Source organism: Bubalus kerabau, chromosome 3, assembly GCF_029407905.1.
Source record: "Bubalus kerabau isolate K-KA32 ecotype Philippines breed swamp buffalo chromosome 3, PCC_UOA_SB_1v2, whole genome shotgun sequence".
Taxonomy (NCBI): Eukaryota; Metazoa; Chordata; class Mammalia; order Artiodactyla; family Bovidae; genus Bubalus; species Bubalus kerabau.
Window position 1 is genome coordinate 183,160,827 of NC_073626.1, and position 17,410 is coordinate 183,178,236.

General features: G+C 47.3%; 1 long non-coding RNA gene across 1 annotated transcript; it reads left to right on the forward strand.

The window, feature by feature from the left end:
- Positions 1–8,023: 8,023 nt before the first annotated feature.
- Positions 8,024–13,754, forward strand: LOC129647935 (uncharacterized). The gene is made up of 3 exons (XR_008712582.1): positions 8,024–8,371; positions 9,127–9,269; positions 12,868–13,754. It is a non-coding gene; the product is annotated as an uncharacterized LOC129647935 (long non-coding RNA).
- Positions 13,755–17,410: the final 3,656 nt, after the last annotated feature.

The window sequence follows — 17,410 nt, forward strand, 5'->3', positions numbered from 1 at the left end:
CCGGCAGCACATGAGATCTCAGTTTCCCAAACCAAGGATTGAACCTATGCCCCTTGCAGTAGAAGTGCCGAGTCTTAACCAGTGAACTGCCAGGGAATACCCCCTCCAGGTGATTCTGACACACCTTAAAGTTTGAAGTTCATTGCACTGGTGCTCAGGAAGAAAGCCGTGTGGCTGGAGTGTGGTGACGGGGAGAGGGGTACCCCGATCCTCAATTTAGCCCAGCCCATCCATTCACTGCCCTGATTCCTCCTGGCCTCACCATCCTGGCCCACCAAGGCAAAGCTGAAAGTCCTTCCAAGGCTCCCCGTTACCCTCTGGATTAAATGAAAACCTCTCACCTGGGCTTAGGAAGCTGCTTACGATCTGCCCTCAACCACCTCTCCAACCTCATCCCTCAACCTTCTCCCTCTCAAATCTTAATGCTCTTAAATATAGATGTGCCGCCACTCCTTCAAACATACTGTTCCCTTTGTCTGGAATCCTGTTTCTCTGCTTCTTCATCTGGCTAATTTTCATCCCTCCTTCAAGCCACAGCTCAGGATTCACCTCCTTCAGGAAGCCCTCCCTGATTGCCTAGTCAATGTTCGGAAACCCACCTCTCTGCTTCCACACCAACCAGCCCCCATGCTTCCCCATCATTGTGTTTATCACATAGGTTTGACATCATCTGGGGGAAGAAAGGTTGGTTTTTTATTTTTATTTCCAGTTTTATTGAGATGTAGTAGGCATATAACATTTTATTAGTTTCAGGTGTACAACATAATGATTTGTATATGTATATACTGTGGAATGATTACCACAGTAAGTTCTTTTTTCCCTTTGGCCACGCTGAGAAGTATATGGGATCTTAGCTCCCCAACCAGGGATCCAACCCGAGCCCCCTGCATTGGAAGCTTGGAGTCTTTTCTTAACCCCTGGACACCAGGGAAATCCCCCCACAGTAAGTTTAGTCAACATGCATCCCCTCAGGTAGTTACGATTTTCTTTTTTTCTTGTGATGGGAACTTTGAAGAACTGCTTACTCTCCTAGCAACTTTCAAATAAACAGTACAGTAAATTTCAGCCACCAAATTGCACATAACATCCCAAGAATTTATTGAAGTTTATACCTTTTGACAATCTTTATCCAATTTCCCCCATCTTTGCACTGGTTTTTAAATGAATATTTTTCTATTTAATTACACAGATAATGTGCATCCCTGGTGGCTTAGACGGTAAAGAATCTGCCTCCAGTGCAGGAAACCTGTGTTCTGTCCCTGGGTGGGGAAGATCCCCTGGAGAGAGAATGGCTACCAATTCTGGTATTCTTGCTTGGAGAATTCCATGGACAGAGGAGCCTGGTGGGCTACAGTCCATGGGGTCGCAAGGACATGACTGAGTGACTAACACTTCCACTTTCACACAGGTAATACATGAACATGTACTTACTATACAATTTTCAAGCATGTAGATACAGTAAAAGTCCTCCTCATGGATGCCAGTTTGCTGTCTGTTCATTCATACATTTTTGGGTGCATTGCGAGCATACACATAGGTATACAGAAGTTTCAGTTTCATTTGCGTTTTTTTTTTTTCGTTTATAAAGTGAAAGTGTTAGTCTCTCAGTTGTGTCTGAGTCATTTCGACCCCATGGACTGTGGCCTACCAGGCTCCTCTGTCCATGGGATTCTCTGAGCAAGAATACCAGAGTGGGTTGCCATTCCCTTCACCCGGGGATCTTCCCGACCCAGGGATTGAACCTGGGTCTGCTGCATTGCAGACAGTTATAAATGGAATCATATGAGTATGAATTGTCCCATAACTTTTCTTTACTTAACAATGTCTTGGAGGCCACCCATGTTAGAAACCTTTACTGTTTTTAACTACCATGCTGCTGCTGCTGCTGCTAAGTCGCTGCAGTCGTGTCCGACTCTGTGCAACCCCAGAGACGGCGGCCCACCAGGGATTCTCCAGGCAAGAACACTGGAGTGGGTTGCCATTTCCTTCTCCAAGGCATGAAAGTGAAAAGTGAAAGGGAAGTTGCTCAGTCCTGTCCGACTCTTCGCAACCCCATGGACTGTAGCCTACCAGGCTCCTCCGCCCATGGGATTTTCCAGGCAAGAGCACTGGAGTGGGGTGCCATCGCCTTCTCCTTAACTACCATATGATAACCCAAAATACGACTGTACTGTGTATTTTAGCCATTCCCTAAATGTATTAATCATGTTTTAAATTTTCTGTATTTTGTGGTGCTTTCACATCCTAGGGTCTTGCTACTCCTGGAGAGATTGCTCTTCCCAGGCTAGCATTTTTGTAGAGGTGGTAAACATAGTGAACTTGCCTGAGAACATCCCTTTCATATAAAACCAACCCCTGTTTAAAACCCATATCCCCAGCCACCTCCTCTATCTAAGTCTCACGCACCAAGTCAATACTTTCCCTGCCCTAACTCACCCCAGGGCCAGGTACTGGATACCCAGGAAACCACCCGTATAGCCCAGAGCCTGCTAGCAGGCAAACTAGCAACCCTAAGCTTGTTCGGACTTGCCCACCCTCCCTCAACCCGTTCCTTCCAAGGCAAACCACAGTACAGGCTCTGGGCCATGACCTCCCTCGCTTCTTCTGCCTTCCGCCTGACCCCGGCGCGTCCTCACGTGCCTTTGTGTGGTGTAATATGTCCTTCCTCTTTGGAACTGTAAGTCACGGAACTCCTTTCAGTGGCATTGGCCGCACTGTGTTGTCACACAGTCACCTCTGTAAATTAACGCAATACAATCAACACACAGAATGATGGACATCTAGAGCTTTTCAGTTTTCCACTGCCACAGAAAAAAACTGCAATGATCCTCTTATATCTGTGTGTGTTTCTCTAGGTGGTGGACCTGCCAGAGCTAATTACCTAATCACTGTATGGGCGACGCCCCTCCCAATCCGAGTCCCTGCCTGCTCCCCTCACCTTGCAGGTCTCAGCTGCTGAATCACAGAATGAATGAGATGCTCTGGAATGGTTTGGTGAGTACCAAAGAAGCTCTGCGGCAAAAAACATATTTCTATCCGCTCTGTCCCCTGAATTCCCTCCCATGTGAGCCTACGAATTAACCTGGTCAAGGGAAATTTCCCTGGAAAGAACATGGCCAGAAAGTCAGTGAGAACTCTTGTCAGAATCGTGCTACAGGGGAAGGACACGGGGAGCTTCCTGTTAGTGAGCACTTGGAGATTTGTGGGGAGTGGCCCTCGGACATGGCAGAGAAGCTCCACGCCCCTTCCCACGTACCTTGCCCTACCCATGTCTTCCATCTGTTCCTGACTTAAATCCCTTTATAATAAACTGGTAGTCTATGGATAATGTTGAGCTTGTGCCCTGGAAAGCAATGGACTTCCTGGAGCTTCTTTTCTGGGTCTTCCTTCTTCAGCCTACCCTGGGCTATTGCATTCAAACACGCCTGGCTTCCAAGCTCTGGTGACATTAGTCCAGGCTGAGGCTGTGCTGTGCTTCTCTTTGGCTTCTAAGAGATTGAAATATCCTCCTATCTCCCATAAAACTTTAAAAAAAAAAGTGAAAGTGTTAGTCATTCAGTCATGTCCAACTCTTTATGACCCCCCATGGACTATAGCCCTCTAGTCTCCTCTGTCCGTGGGATTTCCCAAGCAAGAATACTGGAGTGGGTAGCCATTCCCTTCACCAGGGGGTCTTCCCAACCCAGGGATCGAACTCTGGTCTCCTGCATAGCAGGCAGATTCTTTACCATCTCAAGCACCAGGGAAGCCTAAAGACTTCATTAAAGCATCTTTTCAAGAAAGAAAGAAGAAAAGAAAAAAAGGAAGGAAAGAAGAAACTGGTTTTGCAGTCAGAAGACCTGGACAAGTCCCTTTACCGCCTGAGTCTTGGTTTCCTCACCTCCCAGAGTAACTGTCAGAATATATGTAATACATACAATAATATAATGGCGGATGTAAAACCCTTCACTTATAGACGTGCTACAAACAAAACATGCTGTGTCTTCTCCATTTGCCCCCTCCCCCACCCAGGTTGGCTTTCCCTTTCCCACCTGGGGAAGAATCTGGGCTCCTCTGCTCTCTGGCTTCCACTTGGAATTGGCCAATTGAAGCACTGGCAGGAGATTGGTGTCTAAAGGAAGAGAGAGGGTCAGGTATTTTTGTCCTGACTCCCCTTTCCCTGTTGGGATCCTCTGACTGTGTTGAGCTCATCTCCCTAAAGCCACAGCTCCTTTCCTGCAGCTACAATTCCCCACTCATTCCCTTTACACTTTCAGGGCTGTTGCTGGTCCCTGAGCACCCCTCTATCCCTTAACCATGCCCACCCCTTCAGAGATTCAGTCAGTTCAGTTCAGTCGCTCAGTCGTGTCCGACTCTTTGCCACCCCATGGACTGCAGCACACCAGGCCTCCCTGTCCATCACAACTCCCAGAGCTTACTCAAACTCATGTCCATTGAGTTGGTGATGCCATCCAACCATCTCATCCTCTGTCTCCCCCTTCTCCTCCTGCCTTCAATCTTTCCCAGTATCAGGGTCTTTTCCAATGAGTCAGTTCTTTGCATCAGGTGGCCAAAGTATTATAGTTTCAACTTCAGCATCAGTCCTTCCAATGAATGTTCAGGACTGATTTCCTTTAGGATGGACTGGTTGGATCTCCTTAGAGTCCCTTTATTAAACTCTCTCCAGGAGCCTCTTCCAGTGGGCCATCTGCTTCCTGGTGGAACCCTGACAGATGTAAGGAGCCACTTTCCTTTTATACATATATTTATGTATGTATTTTATTTATGTATTTATCGGGCTGCACCAGGTCTTGGGTGCGTCACTTGGGATCTTTGATCTTCACTGTGGGCACACAAGATCTTAGTTGCAGCACGCGAATGCTTACTTGTGGCGTGTGGGATCCAGTTCCCTGACCAGGGATTGAGCCTTGGCCCCTTGCATTGAGAGCAATTAGCCCCTGGACCACGAGGGAAGTCCCTTTCCCTGTTTTTATCAAGATATTCTCCCTGCCTGGCCCACACCCCACTGCAGAAAGAAGGTCCCTGTATCCCAAAGGATAGCCCCTTCTTGGGGAAGTCTTCAGAGGTGTGGAGTCAGACCCCAGCTGGGAGAGGAGTCCCTGCAGAGCTGCCTGCCCAGCTGAGCCCCATAGATGGCAGCCCTAAATGAGGCCTTGGTGCCCCAAACCTCTTCTTGAATGTTTCAAGATCAAGGTCTTATCTATCCAAGCCCCTTCTACCAGCCCCAGGATCCAGGCTCTGGGACCCTGACTCACACTAGTAAATCCATCCAGGACCATCCAAAATACTCTGAATCAGCATCTTCATTGATCCTGAGAGAGATACAGGCTGAATAGCATGAATCCTGAGGTCAGCTGGCCAGAAAGTTCTCTGTCAGGAATCAGTAGTCATAATAACATTGAGCAGGTACTGAGCACCTACTATGTGTCCAGGAACCTTAGTTTCATTCGTTCATTCAGCAGATATTTATTAAGGCTCTCCATATATGCAGAATACCGTTGTAATCCATAGGGATACAGCCATCAGTACAACAGATAAGAACACTGCGCCTTTGGAGCCCTAGGAGATGGGCATCTGGGACCTTAGTCCTTCAGTAAGGGTATTGTGCCAAAGGCACTCACCTGGTAAATGGGAGAGCTGAGATTTGAACCCAGGCTTCCCAACAGGAACTATCATCTTAGAAAACTACAGAAGGATTGAGGGCAGCTTGGGAAGAGCCAAACCCAACTCTCCCAAGAGACAAGACCTGGGAGGAGGATGTCTTGAGCCTTGAGGGGAGGGGCTGCGAGGCTCCCATCTGTATTCCAGATGCCTGCTGTGACTAAAATATAGGATCAGGGGCCCGGGGTGACACAGCCTGGGAAGGATGCTCTGCGAAATGATGCTCCTAGTTATTACTTCTTTGTAATTTCCTTCTTGACGCAAAATTTGTGAGTCACGGTCTCAGAACTTGTCTAGGTTTCACAATCCACACAGATGATTGCAGACACTATCGAGTCTCCTGCCAGCACTTCTGCCCCTCCTTCCCCTGTGGGGAACCTTAGGGATTTATTTTGGAAGGTTGGTGGGAGCAAGGCAGGGAAAGGTAAGCACAGGACCTCACGGGTCACTCAAGGGGCAGTCATGCCACAGGTCTGGTCGGAGTTCTCCTTAAACACAGACATCCATTTCATTTGAGCATCTACCCCGGGTAGACAGTGGGTTAGGCAAAGTTGAGCAATGGTTGAAACCAGACCCTGGATTGACTAGATTCAAGTTCCAGCTCTACCACTTTCTGGCTGTGTGACTTCAAGCAAGTCAATTTACCTCTATGAGCCTCAGTTTCATTATGGGTAAAATGGTGGAAATAAAAAGTGCCCCCCCCCACCCCCGACAGGATTGCTGTGAGAATGAAGCAACATATCTAAATGCTTAGAAGAGGACATAGCACCTTGTGAGTGTGCAAAAAGTGTTAACAGTTACTACCATCATCAAACACGTGACATGTTCGCATCATATTTGCATATTTGTAATAATAATGCAATTGTGATAAAGATGGATACTCATGGTAGTCAGTTGCATCCCTCACCTGTCCTCTTGGACACTGACACAGCACCCTCCCTTAGCATGAATTCACTAGGTCCTCACCCCTTCAAGGTCTCAGTTCAAATAGCACCTCTTTAGAGGATTCTCTCCAACCGTCCAATCTAATCAGAGATGCACCCTGTTTATACCCTGTCACCCCTTCTATGTTCACCATAGAACTTAACATTCTCTGACCTGTTTCTATTGACATTTATTTATTTGTTTGTTTATGTTCAGCCTCGGCCATAAAAATGTAAGTTTCCATGACAGTGGGAGCCTGATATTCTGGTCCCGCCTCGATTCCCAAAGCCAAGTACAATGCCTGGCACATACCAGGCACTTAAAAAATATTTGTTCAGGGGCTTTCCTGGCTGTCCAGTGGTTAGGACTCGGTGCTTTTACTGCCATGAAAGAAAAGAAACTGAAAGTGAAGTTGACCAATTGTGTCCAACTCTTTGTGACCAGGCTACTCAGTCAATGGAATTTTCCAGGCAAGAGTACTGGAGTGGGTTGCTATTTCCTTCTCCAGGGGATCTTCCCTACCCAAGGATCAAACCCAGGCCTCCTGCATTGCAGGCAGACGCTTTACCATCTGAGCCACCAGCGAAGCCCATGACCCAGGTTCAATCTCTGGTCAGGGAACTAAGATCCCACAAACTGTGCCATCAAAAAAAAAAAAAAAATTGTTCAAAGAACAGCTAATAAATCTGAGCTCCCCTCCACCCCTGTTTAACCACCATGTCTCTCCTTTGTACGGAGGAAGGTAATGAAGGCTCAGGGAGGCAAAATGATTGCTCATTTAGCCTCAGCCTTGCCTGTCTTAGTCACTGAGTGGCCCCACTTTGCATCTGAGCTGTTTCCCAGAGAGTGACGGGATGAGGTGGTGACTGTCAGATGTGGCAACCAGAGCTGTCTGCCCTCCACCCCGCTCCTGATAGCACCTGGCTTGTGGCAGGAGGCCTGGTTCCCAGTTCCATCACTGACCCGTTGGGTGACCGTGCGTGGGCTGCTCCTCCTCACTTGGCCTCAACCTCCCTTCTAAAAAATGAAAGCAGTAGAAGAGATCAGAGGGTTTTTCAAAAGCTGAGCTATAACTCACATACCACAGAAGATCAAAGGTTTTTCAACTTTCTTTTCTCAAGAATCTTTTTTACTAAACTTAAATTTTACATAAAGTCCCAATATGTAAACCAGACAAAAGTGGGGCTGTTTGGAGGAGTGGAGGGGTGGCTTGAGAAGCTGGCCTGCTTAGTGTACCCCTTCTTTCCACCACACTCCCCCGCCCCACCCTCAGTGGTCCCTGAGGCCCTTCTGCAGAATCCCAGGGCTTGGAGGAACCCAGTTTGAAAACCACTGGACAAGACTCACTCTTCAGGGTCCCTCCCAAGATGCAGGAGCCCTGGGAGGGAGGAGGAGCCCGCGCTCTCCCAGCTTGCAGATGGGAGTTGTTTCTTAAACTGCCGTCCAGCTGTCTCCCCCGGGTCATGAGAAAGAAGCCAAGGGCAGGCTCAGGGCGCAGGAAGTGGAGCTGGCCAGCTGGGAGGCAGTGACAGGCGTGGGTACCAGGGCCTCCTGGATGGGCTGGTGACATCACAACCCCAGGAAGCAGCTGCCCGAGAGGCCCCCACTGTCCCTCAGCCCTCCTCTGGGAAAACCAGCCACCAGCTGTTGTAGTCCTCGTCTCACTGTCTTGCTGTTCTGGATTGTCCCCTCCTGAACCATCATCTTCAATGCAGCAGACACGTCCTCTTGTTGATGACCTACTGTGTGCCAGAACCGCATTTTGGAACCCTTCACAGAACAGCTGGTAATCGCATGCATCCCCTTATATCATTTGGGCTTCCCTGGTGGCTCAGGTGGTTAAGAATTTGCCTGCAATGCAGGAAACCTGGGTTTGATCCTTGGGTTGGGAAGATCCCCTGGAGAAGGAAATGGCAACCCACTCCAATATCCTTGCCTGGTAAATTCCATGCACAGAGGAGCCTGGTCCATCGAGTCACAGAGTCAGACACAACTGAGTCATCACATCGACATCACGAAGTCGGGACCAGTACCAAGCCCACTTTACAGATGATGCAACTGAGGCTCAAATGGGCAAAATAGAAAGCCCAAGTTTACCCAGCTGGTAAACGCCAGAGCCAGGATTCAAACTGGTCTCTGCTTGACCCCATCTGCGCTCTTGTCATTATCACATGTCATTATCATGTCATTGCCACATGTCATTATCACATAGTCAGGTTCAGAGCCAAACCGTGCCAGGTGCAGAATTCTTCAGACATGGCAAGGTGAAATTATAACCCTCAAAGCCAGTTTCTTTTATTAATGGTTGAGTGAAGTGAAAGTGTTAGTCACTCAGTCGTGTCTGACTCTTTGTGACTCCCATGGACTGTAGCCCACCAGGCTGCTCTGTCCATGGAATTCTCCAGGTAAGAATACTCCTCCTTCAGGGGATCTTCTCTACCCAGGGATCAAATCCACATCTCCTGCAATGCAGGCAGATGGTTTATCATCTGAGCCACCAGGGAAACCCTTATTAATGGTTACTCCTGGCCTGTTATTCAGGCTGGGCATGGATGCATGGAAATGGATTAGCACGCTCTCCGGCACCCCATAGATGTTAGCGATTACTGTGACTGCCCCTGTTCTACGTGGAAGGAAACTGAGGCTCAGAAGAGCAGAGTCCATTAGTGAAGACCATAGAACAGGTAGGTGCCAAAGCCAGGTCTATGATACCCCAAAGTCAAAGCTGTTTCTCTCGAGCCCTGAATTTCTTAGCCAGGATTAGAAATTAGAGAGTCCTAATTAGAGAGTCCCTGATAGGCACGGGGGAGCCTGGTGGGCTGCCGTCTATGGGGTTGCACAGAGTCGGACACGACTGAAGTGACTTAGCAGCTACTCTCCTAGGACTGCTGTAACAAACTTGGTGGCTTAAAGCAGCAAGAATAGCTTCTCTCACAGTTACCGAGCTGAGTGGTCCAAAGTCAAGGTGTCAGCAGGGCTGCTTCCCTCTGGAGGCTCAGGGGGCGAACCCCCTCCGTGCTTCTCTGCCTTGTGATGGTTGACCGCAGTCCCTGGTGTTCCTTGGCTTGGGGCTTCATGACCCCAGTCTCTGCTTCTGTCCTCTGTCTTCACACGGCCTTCTCTCTGTCTCAGGTCTCATTTTCCTTTCCCTTCTAAGGATGTGCTGTGCTCAGTCGCTTCAGTCATGTCCAACTCTTTATGACCCTTTGGACAATAGCCCACCAGTCTCCTCTGTCCATGGAATTCTCCAGGCAAGGATACTGGAGTGGGTTGCCACACCCTCTTCCAGGGGATCTTCCTGACCCAGGGATCAAACCCTCATCTCCTGAGTCTCCTGCATTGCAGGCAGATTCTTTACCGCTGAGCCACCAGGGAAGCCCATCTTATAAGGATATCAGTCCTTGGATTTAGGGCTCACCTTGAATGCAAAGCAGCTTTCCTGGTGGCTCAGCTGGTAAGGAATCTGCCTGCAATGCGAGAGACCTGGGTTTGATCCCTGGGTTGGGAAGATCCCCTGGAGAAGGGAAAGGCCACTCACTGCAATATTCTGGCCTGGAGAATTCCATGGACTCTATAGACCACGGGGTCGCAAAAAGTCGGACATGACAGAGTGACTTTCATTTTCACTTTGAATGCAAAGATGAGATTATTTTGACATCCTTACCTTAACTGGGCTTCCTTTTTAGCTCAATCGGTAAAGAATCTGCCTGCAGTGCAGGAGATCCAGGTTCCATCCCTGGGTTGGGAAGATCCCCTGGAGAGGGAAATGGCAACCCACTCCAGTATCCTTGCCTGGAAAATCTCATGGACAGAGGAGCCTGGTGGGCTGTAGTCCATGGGGTCGCGAAGAGTCGGGCACGACTGAGTGAATAACACACTTACCTTAATTACATCTGTAAACACTCCATTTCCGAATAAGTCACATTCACAGGTACAGGGGGTTAGAATTTGGACATATCTATTTTAAGTATTTTTTAAAATATCTATTTATTTGGGCATGCTGGGTGGCAGTCGTGGCGTTCTTCAGTCTTTGTTGCAACATGCAGGATCTTTAGTTGTGGCTTGAAGGATCTAGTTCCTTAACCGGGGATCAGACCCAGGCCCCCTGCATTGTGTACATGGAGTCTTAGCCACTGGACCATGGGGGAAGTCCCTGGACATATCTTATTAAAGGGTTTAATTCAACTCACCCTGTTGCCACCCCAGGTCAGTAAATCTTCATGGAGCACAAAGCATGTGCCAGCCAGGGCACCAGCAGGCATATTACATTAATTCTGCCACAGTCTAGTGGGAGGGGCAGACAGCCATAGATAACAGCAGAATGGTTTTTAAACTAAGTGTAGAAATAAAGCAGATGGACTCACAAAAGAGAACAAATAGTACTGTCTGGGGTGGAATAAAGCAGGAAGCATGGCATGTGTCCTGTTAGTCAGTAGCCATTTGTTAAGCACTTACTATATGTGTAAGATATTTTAGGGGAAAAATATGTATATAAAAAAAAAAAAAAAACAATGCGGAGTAGGAAAATGAGCCTGAACTTTAGCTTTGGAGGCAGAAAGACCTCAAAGGCAGGCTTTAACCCATCTGTGCCTCAATTTCCTCATTTCTAAAATGGGAATACACATAGCATTTGCCTCAAAGAGTTATTATTAGGTTTAAGTATTCAGTCTGAAAATATTTAACATTTTTCTCTGTGAAAGTGAAAGTGAAAGTGTTAGTCTCTCAGTTGTGTCCAACTCTTTCCTATCCCATGGACTGTAACCTGCCAGGCTCCTCTGTCCATGGGATTCTCCAGGCAAGAATACTGGAATGGGTTGCCATTTCCTCCTCCAGGAGATCTTCCCAACCCAAGGATCGAACCCATGTTTCCCACATTGCGGGCAGATTCTTTACCAACTGAGCCACCAGGGAAGCCAGGCACAAAATGTGCAGGAAAGGGCTAGCCTGGCACCAAGAAAGCATTTAATAAATGTTAGTTCTTGTCCTTTTTCCCGATTCACAAGTTAGGTGAAGGTTCAGGACAGAAATACAAGAGAGGCCAAAGCAGGACAGGCTAAAAGCCAAGCAAAGAGCCTGAGATCTGTGTTTAGGAACTGTGACGGCACGGCTGGATAGGTTCCTGGGCACAGTGGGCTTTTGAATCAGACCCCAGAGATAAGAAGAGGAGGAGGGAAGACACCACGAAGCAATGGTGTGTGAACATGTGATTGGGGTGAGGAAACTCACTGGGAGGAAAAGTAGGTCTGGCCCAGATGATGACCTTCCTGCAGGATTTTAGGGAGCAACTGAAGCATCATGAAGGGCAGAACTTTACTAAATTTAACACACAGGAAAACTCCAGGTGAGCAGGTACTTAACCATGTCACAAGCATTTGCATTTCTTTAAATTTTGCTCCAACTTTGGTATCAGTTTTTACGCAGGCCATTTCCTATAGGAAATAGTTCCCTATGTTTCTACTACATTTAACTCATCAGATTTTCCTATTCACAAAGCTCTTTGAAGGCTGGGGCCGGATCTTAGCACCAATCCACTTCAGGGCTTGGTATATAGTAAGTGCTCCATAAGAATTTCATTGAATAAATAAATGACTTTTATATTTCTGTTTTACGGAAGAACATGGCATTTTGATTGGTGCACTATAATTCATGCTTTCTGGACAAGTATAATATTGATAGCATAATACTACCAGTATTATAGATATTGATACAAAGCCAGGTAGGATTGTTTAGCTGGGGACAGCTATTGGAATGATCAGCCTAGAATGCAGTAGGACAGAGCCATAGAGAGACCTTGCTAAACTACGGAACTCCCAGCTTGTGCTGTAAACCCATTAGGCCGTGTTGCTTTAAACTCGGAGTCAGCCAACCAAAGGTGGATGCAAAAGACTTTAAACAAGCCTGCAGCTTGAGACCTGAAATAGAACAGAAAGGGAATTCACAGGACTCAACCTAGTCTTCTGGAGGGAGCCCTGAGACCCGAGGATGCAGGCCGGGCTAACTCTATGTTGAGATAAGAAATGGCAGCTTCTTTAAGGTTTATTCTGGTTTTGGAGCCGCCAGATCCAGTGGGTGGATCATGCCTTGAAATAGAAGCATCTCGAAAGGCCTGTGAATCATTTCTTAGTGCCAGCCTGAGAGGTTTCATATCCTGTTCTCAGAGTTACCTTGGGTGTTGTGTGTGTGTGTGTGCGCGCATCTGTGTATTGTTTTCAAGGGGGTTTGCTTAGGATTTGGTTTTGAAACTTTTACTTTCTTTTAATAGCTTCTTTTTTTTTTTTTAAGCTGGAAGAATTTTTGAAATGGCTTTTGCGAGAAAGTTCAAACCCTGGAATGACTAAGTCTCTGGAAGAATTTGGACTTTGTAAGGGGAATTTGTTTGTATTTGGTATGAATCACCCAGTCACTGATTTCTGCAGCTAGAAGATCTTTTGGAAAGCTTTTAGGTCAACCCCCTCATTGTACACATGGGGAAACTGAGGCTGGGGGAGGGAAAGGGGTTCAGCTAAGGCCACACGCAGTGTCAGAGGAAGTGATGAGACCAGAACACAGGTCTGACTCCTGCAGCCAGCTTCAGCTTTGCAAGAAGCTCTCGAACACCAGTCTATACTTAAGTAGGCACATCTTCAACATCAGTAAAGGAACAGAAAGATAAAGAAGGTTCTGAGGAGGCAGAATTCACTCAGTAGAGGGATAGAATGATGGGGAAAGGAATGTATAGAGGTATCTTGCGGGCATTACTGCATCTAACCCTTCCCAGATCCTGTGAGAGCAATCGTTCTCAACCAGGGTTGACTGTGCCCCAAGGGGATATTTGGCAAGGTCAGGAGGCATTGTCATTAGGAAGGGAGATTGCTACTGGCATCTCATGGATAGAGGCCAGGGAGACAGCTTAACATCCTACGATGGACAAGACAGCCCTCACAACAAAGAATTATCTGGATCAGTAGCATCAGAGCTGAGAAACTCTGTTGTCTGGAGAGCATTCTTCTAAACACACCCCAACTTAACAGTAAGACAGCCGAGGCTCAGAAGGTACAGCTGCTTACTTACTGTGGTCCTGGGCAAATTACTTAACCTCTCTGTGCCTCTGTTTCCTCATCTATGAAATAGAGATAACAGTACTTCTGTCAATGGTTGTTATAATGATTAAATACATTTTTATAAAGTGCTTAGAACAGTGCCTGGATGTTAATACTTAATATACCAAGTATTATATGAGCATATGCTAAAAATAAGAAAAAATAAACTTGCCCAGAATACACAGGCAAGTAGAATTGCTCGGTTCAGTTCAGTTCAGTCGCTCAGTCGTGTCCAACTCTTTGCGACCCCATGGACTGCAGCACGCCAGGCCTCCCTGTCCATCACCAACTCCCAGAGCTTGCTCAAACTCATGTCCATTGAGTTGGTGATGCCATCCAACCATCTCATCCTCTGTCATCCCCTTTTCCTCCTGCCTTCAATCTTTCCCAGCATCAGGGTCTTTTCCAATGAGTCAGTTCTTCACATTGGGTGGCCAAAGTATTGGAGCTTCAGCTTCAGCACCAGCCCTTCCAATGAAGAATTGTAATGAAAGCCTAAAGACATTTAAGAGTACAGGGACTAGAACACGGGAACCCTTCTGAGGGTGTAGGGCCCTGAGAGCAAATAAGGCACATGGTCATCCACGTGGCATCCTACATCTCCCTGGCCATGAGGTTTTCTTTCTCAGACGCTGCGACCTGAAATGCAACTTCACCTTTTTATGTTGAAGTGATATGCACTGTTAAACATGAATGTCTTTGGCAAGTCTGACACAGTAAGCCACTAGCGGTCATCAGTAATTGCTCAGGATAAATGAGTTCAGCTCCCTCCCAGCGAGGCAGCCTACCGCCTGCTCTCAGGACTCCTTAACCATCAGTCATCCTCACCTCAAGCAGGCCTCCAGCCTGGACCAACACGGTGCCCTGTCCTACCTTGCACCCCACTTCAGGGCCCGCTCCTGCTCCTCCCACCTGCAGCTGAGATGGCCCTTTTACCCAGCCAGGGACCTAGTCCTTGTTTTTCTGCTTTGACCCCCTAATCCTATCTTCAGTCAGGGATCAGATCCCTCCACTGGCTGCTGACACCTGCTGACTCTTGGAGCGGTTACCATATTCTTCCTCCAAGGCCTAGATACTCAGCCCCCCTGTCAGCGAGCACTGGGCTCTGGGAAGCAAACCAGGCAGGAGTGTTAGCAGAGCAGATGGAGGAAAAGTCAAAGCAAGAATCAATGTCTCTCCTTGGCCTGGGCCCACCCTATAAGCCTATTCCTTCCAACAATAGGTGCCATTTCTTGAGCATCTTTTTTTTTAAGTGAAAGTCACTCAGTTGTATCTGACTCTTTGCGACCCCACAGATGATACAGTCCATGGAATTCTCCAGGCTAGAATACTGGAGTGGGTAGCCTTTCCCTTTTCCAGGGGATCTTCCCAATCCAGGAATTGAACCCAGGTCTCCTGCATTGTGGGCTGATTCTTTACGAGCTGAGCCACCAGGGAAGCCCAAGAATACTGGAGTGGGCCGCCTATCTCTTCTCTTATTTTTCAGACTGTGCTGGATCTTAACTGCAGTGCACAGGCTTCTCTAGTTGCAACACGTGGGCTCTAGAGCGTGCTGGCTCAGTAGCTGCAGTGAGCAGACTTATTTGCCCCACAGCCTGTGGGATCATAGTTCCCCCACCAGGGATCGAATCCAAGTTCCCTGCATTGGATTCTTTGTTACTGGAGCCACCAAGGAAGCCCCCATTTCTTGAGCATCTTAAGCTAGGTGTCTTCCACCTACAACAGCCCTCACCAGCAGTGCCCCACTCTCCACCATCCCAAGACCTAAGAAACCCTATATAAACTGCATTAGTTTTCTGTCATGGCTCTAACAAATTACTGCAAACTTAGTGCCTTCAAATAACACAAAGGTAGTATCTTTCAGTTCTGTAGATTACAAGCTCGACAAGGGTCTCACTGGGATAAAATCAAGGTGTCTGCAGGGCTGTGTTTCTTTCTGGAGGCTCTAGAGAAGACTCCATTTTTTTGCTTTTCTGGCTTTCTGGACCCTTCCTCCATTTTCAAAGTAAGCCATATGGCACCTCTCTGACCCTGCTTCCATCGCCACATCTCTGACTCGCCTCTTCTGTTACCCTCTTCCACTTTTAAGGACCCTTGTGATTAGGTTGCTGTTGTGTTGGTCATTCAGTCATGTTCCATTCTTTGTGACCCGATGGACTGTAGCCCGCCAGGCTCCTCTGTCCATGGGATTCTCCAGGCAAGAATACTGGAGTGGGTTGCCATTCCCTTCTCAAGAGGATCTTCCTGATTCAGGGATCGAACCTGGATCTCCTGCATTGCAGGTGGATTCTTTACTGCCTAAGCCACCAGGGAAGCCCCTGTGATTACACTGGACCCGACAGAAAATCCAGGACAATCTCCTGATTTTAAGATCAGCTGATTAACAACCTTAACTCCATCTGCAACCTTGATTCCCACTTGCCATGTAATGTAACATGTTCACATAACATATTCATGTTCCAGGGATTAAGAGATGGATACCTTCTTTTTTTTTTTTAATTCAAGTATAGTTGATTTACAATGTTGTGTTAATTTCTGTTGTACAGCAAAGTGATCCAGTTATACATATATATTCTTAATATGCTTTTCCACTATGGTTTATCATAGGATACTGAATATAGTTCTCTGTACTATAGAGCAAGACCTTGTTGTTTATCCGTTCCTCATAGAAAAGCTTACATCTGCTAACCCCAACCTCCCACTCCATCCCTTCTCCCATCCCTCTCCCCATTGGCAACCACAGGTTGGGTTTCTATGTCGGAGAATCTATTTCTGCTTTGTAGATAGGTTCATTCGTGTTATACTTTAGATTTGACATATAAGTGATATCATAAAGTATTTGTCTTTCTCTTTCTAACTTCACTTAGTGTGATCATCTCTAGCGGCATCCGTGGTGCTGCAGATGGCATTATTTCGTTCTTTTTTATGGCTGAGTAACACTCCACTGTGTGCAGATACCGCTGCTTCTGATCCAGCCATCTGTCACCGGACATTTAGGTTATTTCCACGTCTTGGCTAGTGTGAATGGTGTTGCTATGAACATACTGGGGCATGTATCTTTTGGGATTAGAGTTTTGTCTGGATATATGCCCAGGAGTGGGATTGCTAGATCATACGGTAACTCTATTTTTAGATTTTTAAGGAACCTCCGTACTGTTTTCCACAGTGACTGCACCAACTTACATTCCCACCAACAGTGTAGGAGGTTTCCAGGATGTGGATACCTTCAAAGTGACCATTAATCTGTCTACCCCATTACCTGACAGGGAGCGGTGGGGACCATGACGATCCAGAGAGAACATATTCTAAATGAGAACATATTCTCAGTGTCCCCTTCTAAAGGGGGCATCTGCTACTCAGCCCCAGCTTTCTTCGGGTGAAATTTTCCAATTCTGAAATCACTGAACAGGCCGGAAAAAAAAAAAAATTTCTCATGGGCTAGATCTGGCCTGAGGCCACCCAGGTGTGACCTCTGAATTTATCTCCACCCCATCGGTGGTGAGATGGTGAGATGATGAGATGTCCTCTGGCATTTACAGGCTTTCCAGGCTCTGGGGGAGAAGGAACCAGCTGGGCCTGGACATGGGAGGGAACGTGGTCAGGAGCAGAGCAGGTACTGCAGGGGGTGCCTCAGGGGAAAGTTGAGAGGGAGAAGGGACCAACCATTTCCCTGAGGGACCAGCCATCACCTGCAGGAAGCAGTGATGCATCAAAGGGTACAGGAAATCAGGCAGAGGCCGACCTGA